Source organism: Pyrgilauda ruficollis, unplaced genomic scaffold (assembly GCF_017590135.1).
Source record: "Pyrgilauda ruficollis isolate IOZ18807 unplaced genomic scaffold, ASM1759013v1 scaffold5, whole genome shotgun sequence".
In the NCBI taxonomy this organism is placed as follows: Eukaryota; Metazoa; Chordata; class Aves; order Passeriformes; family Passeridae; genus Pyrgilauda; species Pyrgilauda ruficollis.
In genome coordinates this window covers 9,859,606-9,875,250 of record NW_024526599.1, presented here as the reverse complement: position 1 = coordinate 9,875,250, position 15,645 = coordinate 9,859,606, and the positions used below count along the sequence as shown (strand labels likewise).

The window sequence follows — 15,645 nt, the reverse complement described above, 5'->3', positions numbered from 1 at the left end:
TAGTTCTGAGGCATTGCAGTACTATCAGCTCAAATGGAAGTAAGAATTCCATTTAGAAAGGCAGAAATTCACTGGAAGAAGCATAGAGACTAAAAAAGTTAATAAGCAGGAGAACTCAGAACTCTTAATTAAGGGGGAAAAAAAAGAAAACTGTAAAATGTTCAGCAGTGAAGCAAATCAGAGCTGGGTGGTTTTTTTTGTCTCAATACAGCTGTTTGAAAGACACTAAGCTCAAAATTAACTGTGTGGTCTACCATGTGACAATACATCAGACTGACTTGCTTAAATTTGTCCTTTTTCAGCTGGAAAACGTAACTTTATCCATGAAGTTTCAGCATATGCACATATACCTTTTCTGTATATTTAATATATAAATACTTTATTGTATACAAGTATGTCATTGTTTATATATAATTTAGGTCATCTAAGCAGACATTTTAGAAGCAGTCTGCCTAATGCATGGCATATGAATGTGTGATTCTGGCACAACAATATACTTTTGTTGATAGCAACAAAATTAGAAATGGTAATAACATCATATTTTCCACTTGAAGATTAGTTTTGATATTCCAACCATCTACATTTCCCAGAAAATGTTTTCTGACAATAATTCTGCTGATGGTCTCTGGCCAAAGAAGATTGCTTAGATAAGAAAAAGGGGAGCAAGCTGTTTTAGGGCAGAAAACTGAAAAATCAGTAACTTATACTTAAGAGTTGCCTTTCTTTGGCACTGTTGTTGTAAAGATGGTTCAATTCTAGCAATGTCTCACTAACAATACAAATTTCAGCACTTAAAAGGAGATTAACTTTTTTAGTTAAATTAGCAACAAGAACATCTGAAAGTTACAATTCACTTTGTAAATTTTATGATTCATTTCTTAATGTTGACAATAGAGACTCCAAATCCCCATCAGTTCAACTTTTCACTCCACAGGATGCAGGCTGAAACTTATTCTTCTATTTTTGTGTAATTAATTAACAGTCACCTTTATTTAAATCAGTTAAAACAACACAATTTCAGTTCCTATCAGCATTCAGCCTGCTTAGTTGATGACAGAAACAGCTCAGGTCACTTCTGACAGGACAGACAAAACCCTGTAAGATTACTACTTACACCTCATTCGGCATCTTTGGCCTGAATATTTGCAGACCCACTGTCCAATACCTCTAAAATTATTAAGAAATAATAGTTATTTTATTTTTCATCAAAGTCGCCCTCAATTTTTTTTTTCATTCATTACAGACAGACTAAGGTAAAAGAACAAAAAAGGGGAAAATTTAGCATTGTAAATAAGGTGTTGAATATAGAAGAAACTTAGCTGTCTCCAACACTACTATGTTTATCCAACATGTGCTGAAAGCAAGTAGGAGTGTCATGTCTTGAGACCTTTTTATTTGCATTTGCCAAATCACATGGCGCTGCGCCCGGCCAGCAGCATCCCACAAATGCCCATCTATGGCCCTGTCAATGCAAGTGCAGCACTGCAGCACTGCCCTGCACTGCTGCTGACCCTGCCAGGCAGAAGCAGAGACCAGATTCAGGCTATCTCTACAAAAGGGTGACAGGCAAAAAACGAGGTTGCTCGGGTCTCACACTAAGCATGACCTGAGGTCGCAGGAATATGCATGCCTGTAAATCAGGGTTTATTAGCCCAGGACAGTACTGACTCCAGTTGAACAGCTTTTGGTCAGCTTAGACTTCACCTAAATTGTTTGTTTGCTTGAAAAATAGCATGCAAACACAACCATTATCACATCAGTCCATGGGGTAAAAAACCACAAAGACCATCTTGGAGTAAATTTTCATGCCAGTTGTAGAAGTGCACAATCCTTGTCTGCAAAGGAATGTTCTCTCCCTCAGAGCTATTCTTTTAACATCAGACACTGCAGTATTATTTTCTCCAGAAGAGGTATCCTAGAGATGTGTCATTATGAAGAAGGAGAGGAAAGAATAACAATTCACCAGTGTTTCTTTGGAACGACACCATCAGTGGTGGAAGTTCTACATAGGTAGATCCCTGAAAGATAACTCTGCTGTGACAAAGACAGGGAGAGCCCAGCTGCCAAAATTATGAAAATTATTAATTTCTCATTAGTAGGAAAACAAAGACGGGAATTAAAAGAGTTTAGGTTTTGGATGAGATTACAAGAAAAACTAATTTAATTGTAATTACATCCTCTTTCCAATTAGTTGAAATATGTTTTATAATTTTAAAGGGCACACGTGTATCCAGGGAACGCATCAAGCTTGTCTAAACAATAGAGCATAAACTTATTTTCTCATGTGGAATTTTTTGTTTTGCCAAATAATTAACTATAACACTATAAGAATGAGCATTTAAAAGTAATTTTTAGCCAATTCAATCAGTAAATGGTAAAGGTAAGCAATTAAAAAAAAATCATAGCTAGGGTAAAATGAATATTGAGAAATTTCAACTCACTAAAAAGCAGGCCTGATACTACATAAATATATTCAAAAGTTCTGCTTTAGAACTTGTGATGTTTTTCCAATGCCAGGTATTCTTAACCAAGATATTAACATATATTTTCAGATTATTAAATAGGTATGCTAAAACAGTTCCAAAATGCAAGCAGTAAGGCAGCAAGATGTTAATGAAAGTAGACATCAGTTACAACAAATGAGAAGTTTCTGAGCCACGCTGCCTGTAAGAGTAGCTTTGTGCACAGGTTTGGTACCAGGCACTTGGAACATGCTCAGTAAGGTGATGACTTTTCAGAGCTATGGGATGGCAAGAAACTTTTGAAAACAGATGTTAAAAGCAAAAACTAGGGACACGAGACATTAGGTTTCTTGGTGGACAGCAATGGTTGCCAATACACACACCACAGTTTAATAGCTACTTGAGAAATCATATTGTGAGGTATGCACTTGGCTTAAATTACAATAGACTGGTTTATACTTTTATCCCATTTTCATAATGCTTTTTCTTCCTGATAACCTCTGTATCACATCGCTTTGAAAACAGAGCAGTCTGTGACTGAGAATTAAACTGGAATAACCCCCATCAGGAACTGTAACTCCAAGTGCCTGAAGACAGTGGAGTAGAGGAGGGGACATAGGTACTGGTTGCACATCTCTCCAAGTCTCAACAAGACTTGGCTGCTGGATTGCAGAGAACATTACAACAGATGGCATTTCCAGGAATGCAATAAATCCTTCATGCCTAACTTCTCTCCTAGGCTCATTCACATGTTCCCAGTAATAGGGTATGTACCAACTTTACTTTTACCTTACTTACTTAAAAGCTTATTTAGAGAAACAATGTCCCTCTTCTGGGAAGCACCTTACTGTTTGCAGTTTAATCATCAACTTTGTGTACCTTTAAACACAAAAGTTCATGTGGAAGCCCTTCTATCCAAAATACCTTTCTTGGAAGGGGAAGTTCCCAAAAGGTAGAGAAATACTCTTCCAGCCTTGAAGTCCTTGTACATGAGATGAACCCTACCAAGTTATGCCTACCATGAAGTCAGCAAGGGCACTGAAATTTAGTCAGTGTTTTACAACACAGTACACAAAGTAAATGGAAATAAATTTCCACAGGTAAAGAACCAAGATTAAGTGAGGTTTTCTATAACTTTTTAAAATTCCAAATTTTGTCCCTCCTGATCTTAATAAAAGAAAAGGAGCAAATGGAAGGCAGACAAAGGAAGGTAATTTTTGTTTGAAAGAAAGAGTCCTATTTATCTCAGGTATGAAAGAATAACGAGCTCCCTTCTGTCTCAAGTCATTCCTGAGCAAAAGCAGACTGGCCCCTTCACAATCCTATCAGTGACCTGCTCTTTGAGAAACAGATGGTGCAGTTCTACGGAAATATACCACTGGAAAACATACCACTGAAACAAAGGTACAGGAATATTTCAAATGAAAAATGATCAGTATTAAGCACAACTTTAAAAGGTTGAGTTACTTTTCTAAGTTAAGACTCAAAAACAATGCCAGAAAATGTCTGCATATTTGGGGTAAGAACCACTCACCTCCAGTACTTTCCAAAGAAGATCTAGCTTCTAACTCAATACTATTGCTTCAGATTTATGCTGGAGCTCTACCAAAAGGGAGACAGTCACTATCACACTGCATCAAATGGCAGGGGCTCTTCTCACTGAGTTCCATGTCAGCAGCTCTCTATGTATAGAAGTATTTTTATATGTGCACATTAAGATATATTTATCTCTAAATGTTGGTATTTATACAATAAAAGCCAGGATGATTTTTTCCCATAATTTTTTAATTTATTAAAATTGGAAAGTATCACATATGTTTATATCTTTCTAGCTCCTGGGCAGCCAAACCAGATACCTGCTTCTGCATCTGTGGCTCCCAGCAGTCGGCACGACAGATCTGTCAGGTAGCTCTTAAAGACATTTAATTTGCTTTCTACAAGCACAACATGTGTATTTTACTGATGCAGTATCTGTTGAAAATTAGCAATTTTGTTTATTACTTCTGACAGTTTAGTTTCTATTTAAGAAACTAAAATATACATACCAACTTATCCAAAATATGATAACAATCGCATATCACACAAATGTGATACCTGGAAGTCTACTCGTGACAAAATTCCTAATACAATTAAAATTTTTCCACCAAACTTATTAATCACTGAGTTGTTAAAAATAAAAAAAACCCTCAAATCTAACTTAATCGGCCAGCAAATTAACAGCTGTACTGAAAAGAAATTCTCAGAATACAAAAGTAACTCAAACTGAAATATCCACTGAAGAAATGTTTACTTATTTTTAGAAATGTTAAAAGTGTTCATATATGTCAAGCCAAGAATGTGATGTAAAGGGAGAATAGTTGCCTCGTTTCACAAAAACTGCTATGTATTCAAGACACAGATAGCCTCCAGGCTATATCAATACAAATGCATTTAGACAAGCTTTAGGTTTTCTGAGGCTGACCAGTCCCTTATATTGTGGTGGAGAAAAAGAAGAGGACTGTTTTAAATGCTGCAAGGGTTCATATTTATGTAAGACTAGAATTACCAGTTAAAATAAAAATGGGGGGGGAGGTAGGTGATGGAGGGGACAGGATGGGGGAATAACAAAAACACACAGAAACCAGCACCAGTTTGAAAGGGTTCCAGCATGAAAATATTCAGAGGCATATTTGGTGTATACTAACATTACAGGGAGGATGCAGGTTGTCATTACAATTTAAACCTCATGCTGGGTAACTGGAGAACTATAACTAGGAACCATCTCCAGCAGCTGTAACTCTTTAACATTTTTATTACCTTCCCTTCAAAGCTTAACAACCTGAAAATGCAGATTCACACAAATATTTTCTGTATTTGAGGTTGATATACAGGAGCATTTATAATTAATTTTAATGTAACCTAATACACTCCTAGAAGAAATACGGTGCAAGAACTAACACAGGGACTGTGTTATAAGCACACTGTGAAGCTGAGCTTAACTTTTCATCTAAGAAACTTCATACACACAGATAAGAAGTGTAAACCATCTGCATTGTTTGTGAACTCTCTTGTAAGGAAGTCCTGCTGTAATTTGGCTGTTAAAACTTTTCTATCTATCCTAAAAAGTGGCCATTGTAGCTGTGCCCATTTTCCATTCTGGTTTGATTATCTGTCAAACACATCAAGGTAATTTCAGTGCTAAGGAAACCAACAGTGGAGATGGTGCCAGTATTCAGCAAACACAAGCCATTCTTTCAGAGACAGGAACCATTTTTTACCCCTCAATACCACTGCAGGGACATTTTTCAAAACATGCACCAGTGAGATAACACATTTAGCTTGGGTACAGAAAGAGAGGAAATGGTGCTCTTGTGCACATTCATTGTTCCCAAAAGTCATAAAGATACAATACAGCTTTAGCAAAAATGCTAAACTTCGTATCTCTGGTAGGGTTAGATCATAAGAATTGGTCTGGTAGTCAAAAATCTGTCTGGCTGGGTAATTCACTTGTGTTGTACAACTAGTGCACAGGCTATCCAGTGACAGAAATAACAGTTAAAATATTACACAGGCAAGAGGTTTTACTGACAAAGGAAGCTAAAAGTGTTGTGTTATTAAGAGGTAAATTGCACTACCATTAATTACAATGCAGGTTCCAATCTGCAGCTGGATCAGCCCAAAGTGTAGGAATTCCATTACTTGGAATGCAGGAATGAACTGGCCTGCAAACAGAAAAATAGGTCTTCTGACTGTGATTATGCTATACTACATAGAAGGTTATGTTCTGTGCTGATTGATATATATTCCAAGAAAATATGGGGTGGAAAAAAAAATAAATCTCAAAGTATGAAAAACTTTGCTAGTCTAAAACCAAAAGTGAACAGAAGAAAAAGATGTAGTACTATACATTTTCTCACTGGAACAACACATGCACAGTTGTCTTTTTAAATTTACGTATTTATTTTAAATTTAGTATATTTGATTAACAAGATGCTGTATAAATCATCACATTTTATCCACTACTGACCACCAGTTAGGAAACTTGCTTATTTTTGTGCCTACTCAATAACTGTTACAGAGGGCTTAAAACTGGACTTCCAAGTCTTCAATATTAACATTTCAGTATCTGTCAAGTGTGTTCTTTTAAAGATGACTGCTTTGTACTATTGAAAGAGATACTTTCATGAGGATGAATGGATAATATATTAAAAAGGGAAAAAACTGAGTAGCTACTGGATGTCTTGACATTAAAGGGAGAACATAGTTGCTCTCAATGTGTTTTTAGGAAAAATTTCAACACTCTAATAAAAATACTCACAAAACTGAGGTGGCTTTAGAACCTAAGTTCTAGGCCCTTTTATCAGCTATTCTGTATTCACAAACAGACCTGACATTTGAGCAGATAGCTGCCTCGTGTAAAGCTGGGATATTACCAGCTGACACATCACTAGTTTATGTTACTGAAACTCAGTGGAGACACCCTATTCTTAAATCACCATATGAAAAAGAACAACTGAAAATGAAATAAATACATGAGAACTGGTATTTAAATGAAATTGTTATATACTTCTGCAATTCCATTACAACAACATATGATAGACTTACTTTAGTAAGTCAGCCCCATCTTAATGTCATAAGAGTGTAGTGCTATACCATTCTTCCTGAAGTCCTTCTGTGCACACAAAAATAACTCCCTCAACAACTTACACTAACTTTTATGGAAGGTGGAGCTGTACCATGAAGTAAGACCAACGGCTAAAGACAGTAATAATCTTTCAGCCTTGTTATCAGGAGCACTGGAAACTGAAAATAACATTGCAGCATTGCCCAGAACTTCTGTGACATTTATTCAACCAATACGATCCTAACACAATTATAACTTAGGTTTGATACAGCAGAAGATGCTATATCCCCAAAATGATAATCATTTACAGGGCACTGTCACACCTTATCTAGCCAGACATGCATTTCAGAACTGTGAGTTTGGAGGCTGAACTTTTTTGTTTGTTTTTACAAGGTGTCATCCCCGATGTATAAAGAGACAAGAAAAATTACAATACCCAAAATGTTGCTAAAGCACCCTCAGATATGAAGAGCTGCTACTTTTTGAAAAGGCATTGTAAACATGATTTCCCCGTTGCTTGGCTAAAACAAACAAACAAAAAAAATCTTTCAGCAGTATTACTAAGCAGAAGCAAAATCCAACTACAGTACACAGATGTCACTGCAGGCAAAACCTGCTTTTAAGTAGTCAGAATATATCATGTGCCTGAACATTTGAATAGGCCTGACCAGTACTAATTACATTCCCTGTCACCACAAAGAGAAACAATGCATACTGTTGTTACACGAATTTGGACATTGACATATAACCTGAATCAGCTTCTTGCAATGGCAACACATAATTTTAAACAGAATTTTGCTCACAAATAGATATAGTGATGTAATAGTGAGATTTTCTTTTTTTGTTTTAAAAACTGCTAGCTAAGTGTACAGTATATTGGTCTGGAAAGCTTAAATGGAATACCTTATGCATAAATGGCAGAACAAATAATTTATTTTGTACTTCAGAGTGAAAATACATTCCATAAAGATTATTCGCTTCAAGTACTATTTGTTTTTTACTATAGCAAACAACCTTGAGTATGGGAGATATGTAGTAAAGACTTCTTATCTGAATTAAGCTGCACCTTAAGTGATGTATAATCACATAAAAAAGAAGGAATCATACAGGCAAATGCATACTGATAAACACTTGCTATAGACAAACACTGTGCCAATGAGCATGAATGGCTGGTTCCTTCCCTAAAATTGTTTTGGATCTTGCTTAGCTCCCAGTGAAAGCAGCCAGCCATCTTATACAGAGAAAACAAAAGGAAAAACTATATTTCATTTTTTCCCAAATGAAATTGTGACCAGCATGGTGACTAGCCAAAAACAAGGAACCTGACACTTCTCCTAAGGGAACAGTAAGGACACCTCTGCGTTTGGGTTTTTGCTTGGGTCAGAAATGTGCTTTTGAAACAAATTTCCAACCATTTCCCACTTCCTTTTTCTCTGGTTTGCATCCATGAGAAGCCTCTCGAGAACACGAACTCCTTTCCTATCAGGTCAAATGAACTAACCAACTTGAGCCACTTATGAGTCCATGGAACAGACTAGAGCTAGTCCAAAAGGAAAAACTAAAATCCCAAAGCTCAATGACCCTGAAGTGTGCAGATACAACACCCTCAGCAAGTTTCTTCACTCTATGGAGCCACCCTTGTTTCTGGGCACTATTTGCTAATGTAGGCTATACACTAAATAAGCTACCATGACATGATAGCCAAACCATACAATCTAAGAGGCTTTTAAAACTAAGTGTGCATACCACAAGAGATTCTGGCTTTATATTTTGTGTGTCAGTTTCTGGTAAGACAAACACATCATCTTGTAAACAAATATGCTGAAAATCAATCTATTTGATTTATGGGATTTTCTTTATAGGATTTCTTTACACTTTCAAAGTGTACAACATACTGATGTGTGATATAAGTCAAAAATAGGGCATCTTGCATATTATTTAACACTTACATATTCAGAGACAATGTATTGACTTATCCTAGTTAGCAATTTTACTATTTTTATGTTGTAGTACAGACTTTCCTGTTCAATTGCCTGCAGCTGACCTCCAGAAATCAATTCCACTCCTCCCATCTGCCCTGCAATGAAAACCTCCCAGACAAAATAAATGTCTTTTTTGCTTTCAGTCTGATCACAGAGTAGTTTGTAAAAAGCTAGTTACAAAGTGTATTTCTCAGGATTTAAAACCATTTTGTCTGACAATTATGAAGATTCTCTCTTTATGGACTCATTATTTTGATGACTCATGCACCTTCTTAGCCTGGAGCTGGACACTCTCAAGAGAAAGAATATTAGAAAAAGCACTTGTCTGATTTAAGGGTTCCAAATTATATTTTTCCATATTTATTAAGATAAGATTTACGTTAAAATGAACATTCCAGAATGGATGACAAGAAGAGTGGTTTACCTACTCCTATAGTAAAGTTCATTTGGTTTATCTTGACCAACAGTAGCTTGTTTTGTCCTTATTGTCCCTGTTGTAAAAGGTTTTTATATTGAATTTTATATGCACTTTATTCCTGCCCATGTTCCTTGCCCACAGCAGGAAGATTAAAACTAAATATTCTTTAAGGTCCCCTCCAACCAAACTGTTACATGATTCTATATATAAATTGTTTCCTTCACGTAAGTAGACTACTAAAATTACTTTTGGAAACTATTGGTAAATTACTGTTAGTAAACTAAAATTAGAAAAAAGTAATCCATGCTTTGTTTCTATCACTCTAAGTGCTAGCAAGATGTAAAATTTGTAATATGTATCTTTCACAATGAAGCCAACACTAATTGTGTGTAAACCTCTACAAGTACCAAAACAGCTTGGACTCCAAGTATCATTTACCTCAAAAACAGCTGAGATAAGAGAAAAATCAGGCTGTGCTTTGATAAATAACCAATAGTTCCATATCAAATATGTAATTTAGGACTTTCAGGTTACCTCAAAGGCAGAAGAATATTGACAATAACAATATTGGCATCACTGAAGTCAGCATCAGTGGGGATCATACAGTTCTTCCTTTTTTCACTGTGAGTTTCCACACGATCCTGTTCCTCTCAGCAATACTCAGATCATGGTATAATGCTGGTCTGCCTTCTCATCTGTCTCCCTACCTCTTCCCATGGGCTACCAGCACACCTTCACCACCCCTTGCGAGCTTCAGAAGACCTACCTAGGGTGTACAATACCAAAATTCATGAATTTACCTTCTACCTCACTACATATTCTAGCTTCTCTGGAAAAGCATATTTCATTCTTGGGAAAACTATGTTTCATTCTCTGGAAAACACTGGTCTAAAATAACCTAATCTACTACAGTTTTCTACTGTGAACTCAAGGAAAATTATTTGAGGCGTTAGAACCTGCAGGACCCTTGTGTCTCTGGGCCAGTTTACTTAAGCTACTCTGTAGCCACAAATAACATTTACACAGTACATTGACCTTGTTTCTCACTTGAAAGATTCTCCTAGTCCTATTCCATTTCAGGTAGCATAGCAGGCAGAGCACTCAACAAAAGTGTATACAATTACAAAAGCATTTGGATAATTTGAGGTCAGCAAACTGATTAGACAAAACATACAAAACATGCAGAAAAATAAGTAAAAAGCCAAAAAGTTAGAAAAAAACCAAAAATGATTTAAAAATTTAGTAGTTTTTGTCATAAAGGTACAAAATAAAGCAAGAATATTTAAGTTCTCCAACTACTTGCGCTATCTATCAGGGAAAGTGAGCACCCAGAACTGCAGAAAGACTCTGCTGCTTAGTATTTTTGTTTGGAGGAAAACAAGTACGTTCCCCTACAGTCATCCTCTTTCTCATGCCAAGACTGTAATGAGTCCATGCACTCAGACTTACCACACTAATTATATTCTCACGCCCTAAAGGCAGCATTGTTTGAAGCTGCCCATTTTTTGGTCATTTCATAAACCTTCAGAGACTGCAGTTTTCCAAATGAATTTCAAGACTTCAATATTCAAGTTACTTAAATCATTGGTAATCCACCAGGTCTTAGTTTAAAAAATGGGGAAACAAACTTTGCTAAGCAAGATTTGATAGCACATAATTCTTGCTGTACACTGTCCAGGCAATACTTCACAGATTAGCTATGTCTGATCTTCTACACTAGGGAGAACATATGCCTGCAAGAACCTTATACTAGAAATGGCATCTCATGATTCAAGATTTTTTGTTTGGTTTAAATTTGTTTAATGTTTAAAATCTTTCATTTGAAATTAAGAGGAACCAGTAAGGCAAAAGTCCTAGTTTCATATAATTCATAATTGCAGGAAATGTTTTTTGACCCTTGGTTGACTCAAAATTTTTTCTCATGATTTTTAGCAGCATGATCTACTTCCCCAATGAATCACTCAGAATGAATGAGAAGAGATCTTCATACTTGGAAATAGCAACAGAATCTCGCAATCATTTTCAAATCTTCTACACATTAGACAGCTTTATATTTCTGAAACAAGCTCCAGATGTGTAAAACAGTAATATCTGATTTGTGATATGACTAAAAGGCCATTTGCCTTTTTCAACTGGCCTTCAGTTTGATGTCACGTTGCCCTAATTCTTCTAGTCAAAAGGAGATACGTAGGCAAATGTTCTCATTACTCCTCTTTGGCATCTCACTTACATAACTAGTAGTACAGCCTCCTAGAGAGTAGGGAAACCTCCAGGGTGCAGTTCAGAGTGTGTAAATTTGATGCTAAATGTCAGAATGTATGAAGACTCCCTCAAAGAGCAGCTTTAGAAGTCATCTCAATAAACCACAGGCTTCAAAATGAAGACAGACAACTCAGATTTGAGCAGAAAATACATAAAATGTTCAACGCATCCTCAGAAATGCAGATAAAAATAACATTACCCAAAATTCTTTCCCCCACCCACAACTTAGTAGCTCATGAGACAACTGAAGAACTCATAACAAATCACATGGTTTCACAGTCACACTAGACTTAGCATTTAATTTATTAAACTACCTTTTTTTCATATACATTATGAGTTAGTTAACTAGTATGACAGCTCTTATTTATCAGCTAACAAATGTACTCAGTACTCTTGATGGGGAATATTCTTTTAGGTGGAATTAGTATCAGGGAGGATCCATAGTTCCAGCACTACCACACCCAGCTAGTGTCACCGTGTAGGAGTAGAATTAATAGAAAAGGTCAAATTGTTTAACAGCATTATGAAGTAACATTGTTAGAGTCAGGAAGAAATCTTGTGATTATTTATCAACACCATCAGCTTTATAACAAAGAGTTGAACAAAAGCCAGGAGGAAAAAAAATTTACTAGTTTAAAAGGAGACTCATTTACTCATTTAAAAAGCAGTCCTAAAGAAAGTCAGAGAAGGTGATGAACAAAGATATGCCAAACTGATTTTAAACCCTGCCAAAAAAGCACAGTATCACACTGTATTCTGTATGAAGAGGAATGTGAATATTTCAGACCAGAAGATCAGACTGGAACAGGAATGTCAAGCTTGGTTTTAATCACACCAATCTTGCCAATTGGTTAAAAGTGAGACATCTGCAGTGCTTAGACTAAAAAGGCTTAGGTCAATGTAATTAACTTCCTTGTACTTTATGTTCCCTAAACAATCAGCAAAACAGATCAATTAAAATGTTAAACAATGTTTTTCAGCACAGAAATACATATCTTGGAAGTACAAATGTGAAAAAAAAAAAAAAACCCTAGTCTTTTTATGCACCAGGAGTAAATCTAGCATTTACTTTTCCCAAGTTCAACCTCTTTTATTTCTGTAAGATGCCCCCAAATCTTTTTATAATTCTTTCAATTGCATATAAACATAATCTCCTGGTATTAGTATATTAGCTTGGCTAAATATAGAAAGGAGCACTCACTCGTGTTTTATGGAGCATTTTCTTTGGTATGCAGCTAATATAAATAAAATGAGCAGAGAGAAGCTGGCAGTGTTCCACTGACATTACATCACTTTTCCTTAATAGGAAACCTCTCTGCAACTTAACATCTTGCTTTAAACACTCAGAAGTGTCCACAAAGTCTTCAGTGAGGATCATCATATAAGGCCAGGAGTTAGCTGCAACGGGCTAGAACATGAAGCTGGATCTCCCAGTACAACATTGAAAAGAAACTCTCTAGTGAAAACCACCTTTTAAATGTCACCAACCACGGAGCAAGGGAGTTGCATAATGTCTAAGAAAAGACATCTGTAAAATGTACATAATTCCCATAAAAAGAAAATTATAAAGATCTAATTTCTATTATGCTACTTCTGTAGACTCAGAAATTCCTCTAGAAACCAACAAATTAAAAACAGATCCAACAGATATAAATAGGACAGAGGCACAAGTATCTATCACAGTTTCATTTGCTGCTTACTCTTTGTGTTCTTCAAGAAGACAAAATCTTCTATTTTGAAGAAATTAATTACTGTAAAATATTATATTTATTTACTAAGAGACAGATGTTACCACCCACATAGGTTGAGCTCTTCACCAAAACAATAGGACTTTTTGACTGTACACAATGAAAATAAATTATATGTGCAGCAAAACCCAGTGGATCTACAAGATTCCTGAGAAAAAGACAAGTCCTTGCATTCAGTTTTTCTCATCCATCACTGAGATTGCTAGTCCTTATTGTGCCATACTTTGAGGGACGAAAAGCAATCCACATAGCACATGAAGAAAAAAAGAGCCATGGAAATTTATGTTCATGTTGTAATTAAAGTAAACATAAATTTCGCTTATTGTATTTCCAATGTGCATATTGCCGACCAAAAATCCAATTCCCCTTCAAGTCTGCATGCTGTATTTGCTGGCATGGAATTTTATTGAGAACATAATTTATTGAGGCACTGTCACACAGACACTAATGAACACAAAAATGTATTTATCACAGTACAAAAAGTCATGGTAGGTCATTTCGTCTTCTGCTTCGTCCTTTCCAAAAAAGTTTGAGAGAAGTTCATTGAGTGGCTCCTACTGCTTTTAGCTGCAGCTGTGCAGCAAACAGTCTTTAAAAATTTACAGCAATTGTTGCCATGTTTACATCAGTGGCTCTCAGTAAAGAAAACACTACTCTAGTAAAGGTATGCAAAAAATAAATGTAAGCTGAGCTATGCTGAATATTGCTGTGATTGCTCTCACTTAGGAACCACCTGGTCTTACAATACCATGAACTCTCTGTCCCCTTAAGTAAGACATCCCTTAATACTTCTTTATGTCCAACACGGTTCTTTCACTGTCGTTTGTGATGGCACAACAGCTCAGGACCCTAGCAGAAAGGGCAAGTGAATTAAAAGTTGAAAGTCAGCATAGAATTGGCTAAATTGATGATTTTGTTTGTTGGTTGGGTTTTCTGTGACTTGGTTTTGGGGATGGTTTGTTTGTTTGGCTTTTTAAAGTCTTGAGCCTGTTCACTCCTTCAGACTGAAGAGCAGCCACCCAGAGGGTTCTGCTGGTGCAGCAGCAAAGTGGTACTTGTCTAGGAACAAGCACCTGAAAGCTGGAACTCATAGCTCACACTGCCAAGGCAGGGCTTGCAAAACCTATCTTTGGTTGGTAATTGTGAAGGGTAAGAATGAACTTCTATATCCATTCTCCTACAGATGACTTTGCTGTTTCCTTTCTCAATGGCAAGACCAAATAAGATCATGAAGTTTTATTTCACATATACATTTTTGATTCAATTGCCCCAAAACTGATTGAAGTCTTGAATGGAGGTAAAGCCAAAGTTTAGTTTACAACAAGAGAAAAGTAATTTCAAATGGGTTAGTGTGCCCAGTGAATAATTGGAGAAAATTTCACCTCCACTATCTAAAGATTTCAAGTAGGGGCATTTGTGCAATATTACATTCTTACCAAGAGCCCAGTACAGGCCTAAAAATGAGGACATGTAGCTTAAGACTTGATTGCATGAATGACAAAGGTATAAAGAACAACATTCACTTGACCAGTTTCACCTTCGTGTATTTTTGTTTATCCATGAATTGGTTACTTACTCCATAATTCGATTTTCTTTTTTCTAAAACAATATTAGAATTATTAGCATCAGCCAGTGTTCATTTTCCAAACTATTGTTTTAGCAGTGGCTTCAACTAATGCCTCATTATGAGAAAACATCAAGAAAAGTAGATCAATTAAGTTAAACTCAAAACAAAATAGAAAATAATATAGCACTTATATTTGTCTAACATTATTGAATTTTATTACAATAAAACTTCACCTAAACCAGCTGACTGGACAACAGAGGTCCTGCTAAGTAAGTTGTTATAACTTTTAGGTTTTAACTGCCATACTGGGTTGCTGTGTCATTTTAGAATCAGAGGAAACATCTGCTGAAATTATCTGTAATGGAAAAAAATCAACTGCAAGTCTTCCACTCATCCATCCCACCACTATTATTATGCAAGTTATCCTACTGCATACAGCAACCACAAGCAGAACTGATGTGCTAGCTGGGCACGTACATGTTGAATCCATTGTCTTTTTGTTTTATCACAGAAAAATCAAGCTACAACTGCTTTCCAAATTTGTGTAAATGAATTCAGGAGGTCACACTAGTAGCCTGTGTGTTCAAGCACACAGGCATACCA

General features: G+C 36.1%; 1 protein-coding gene across 6 annotated transcripts in view; it reads right to left on the bottom strand.

The window, feature by feature from the left end:
• Positions 1–15,645, bottom strand: part of PALLD (palladin, cytoskeletal associated protein) — a 187,451-nt gene that overhangs the window by 40,090 nt on the left and 131,716 nt on the right. The window lies entirely within an intron of this gene.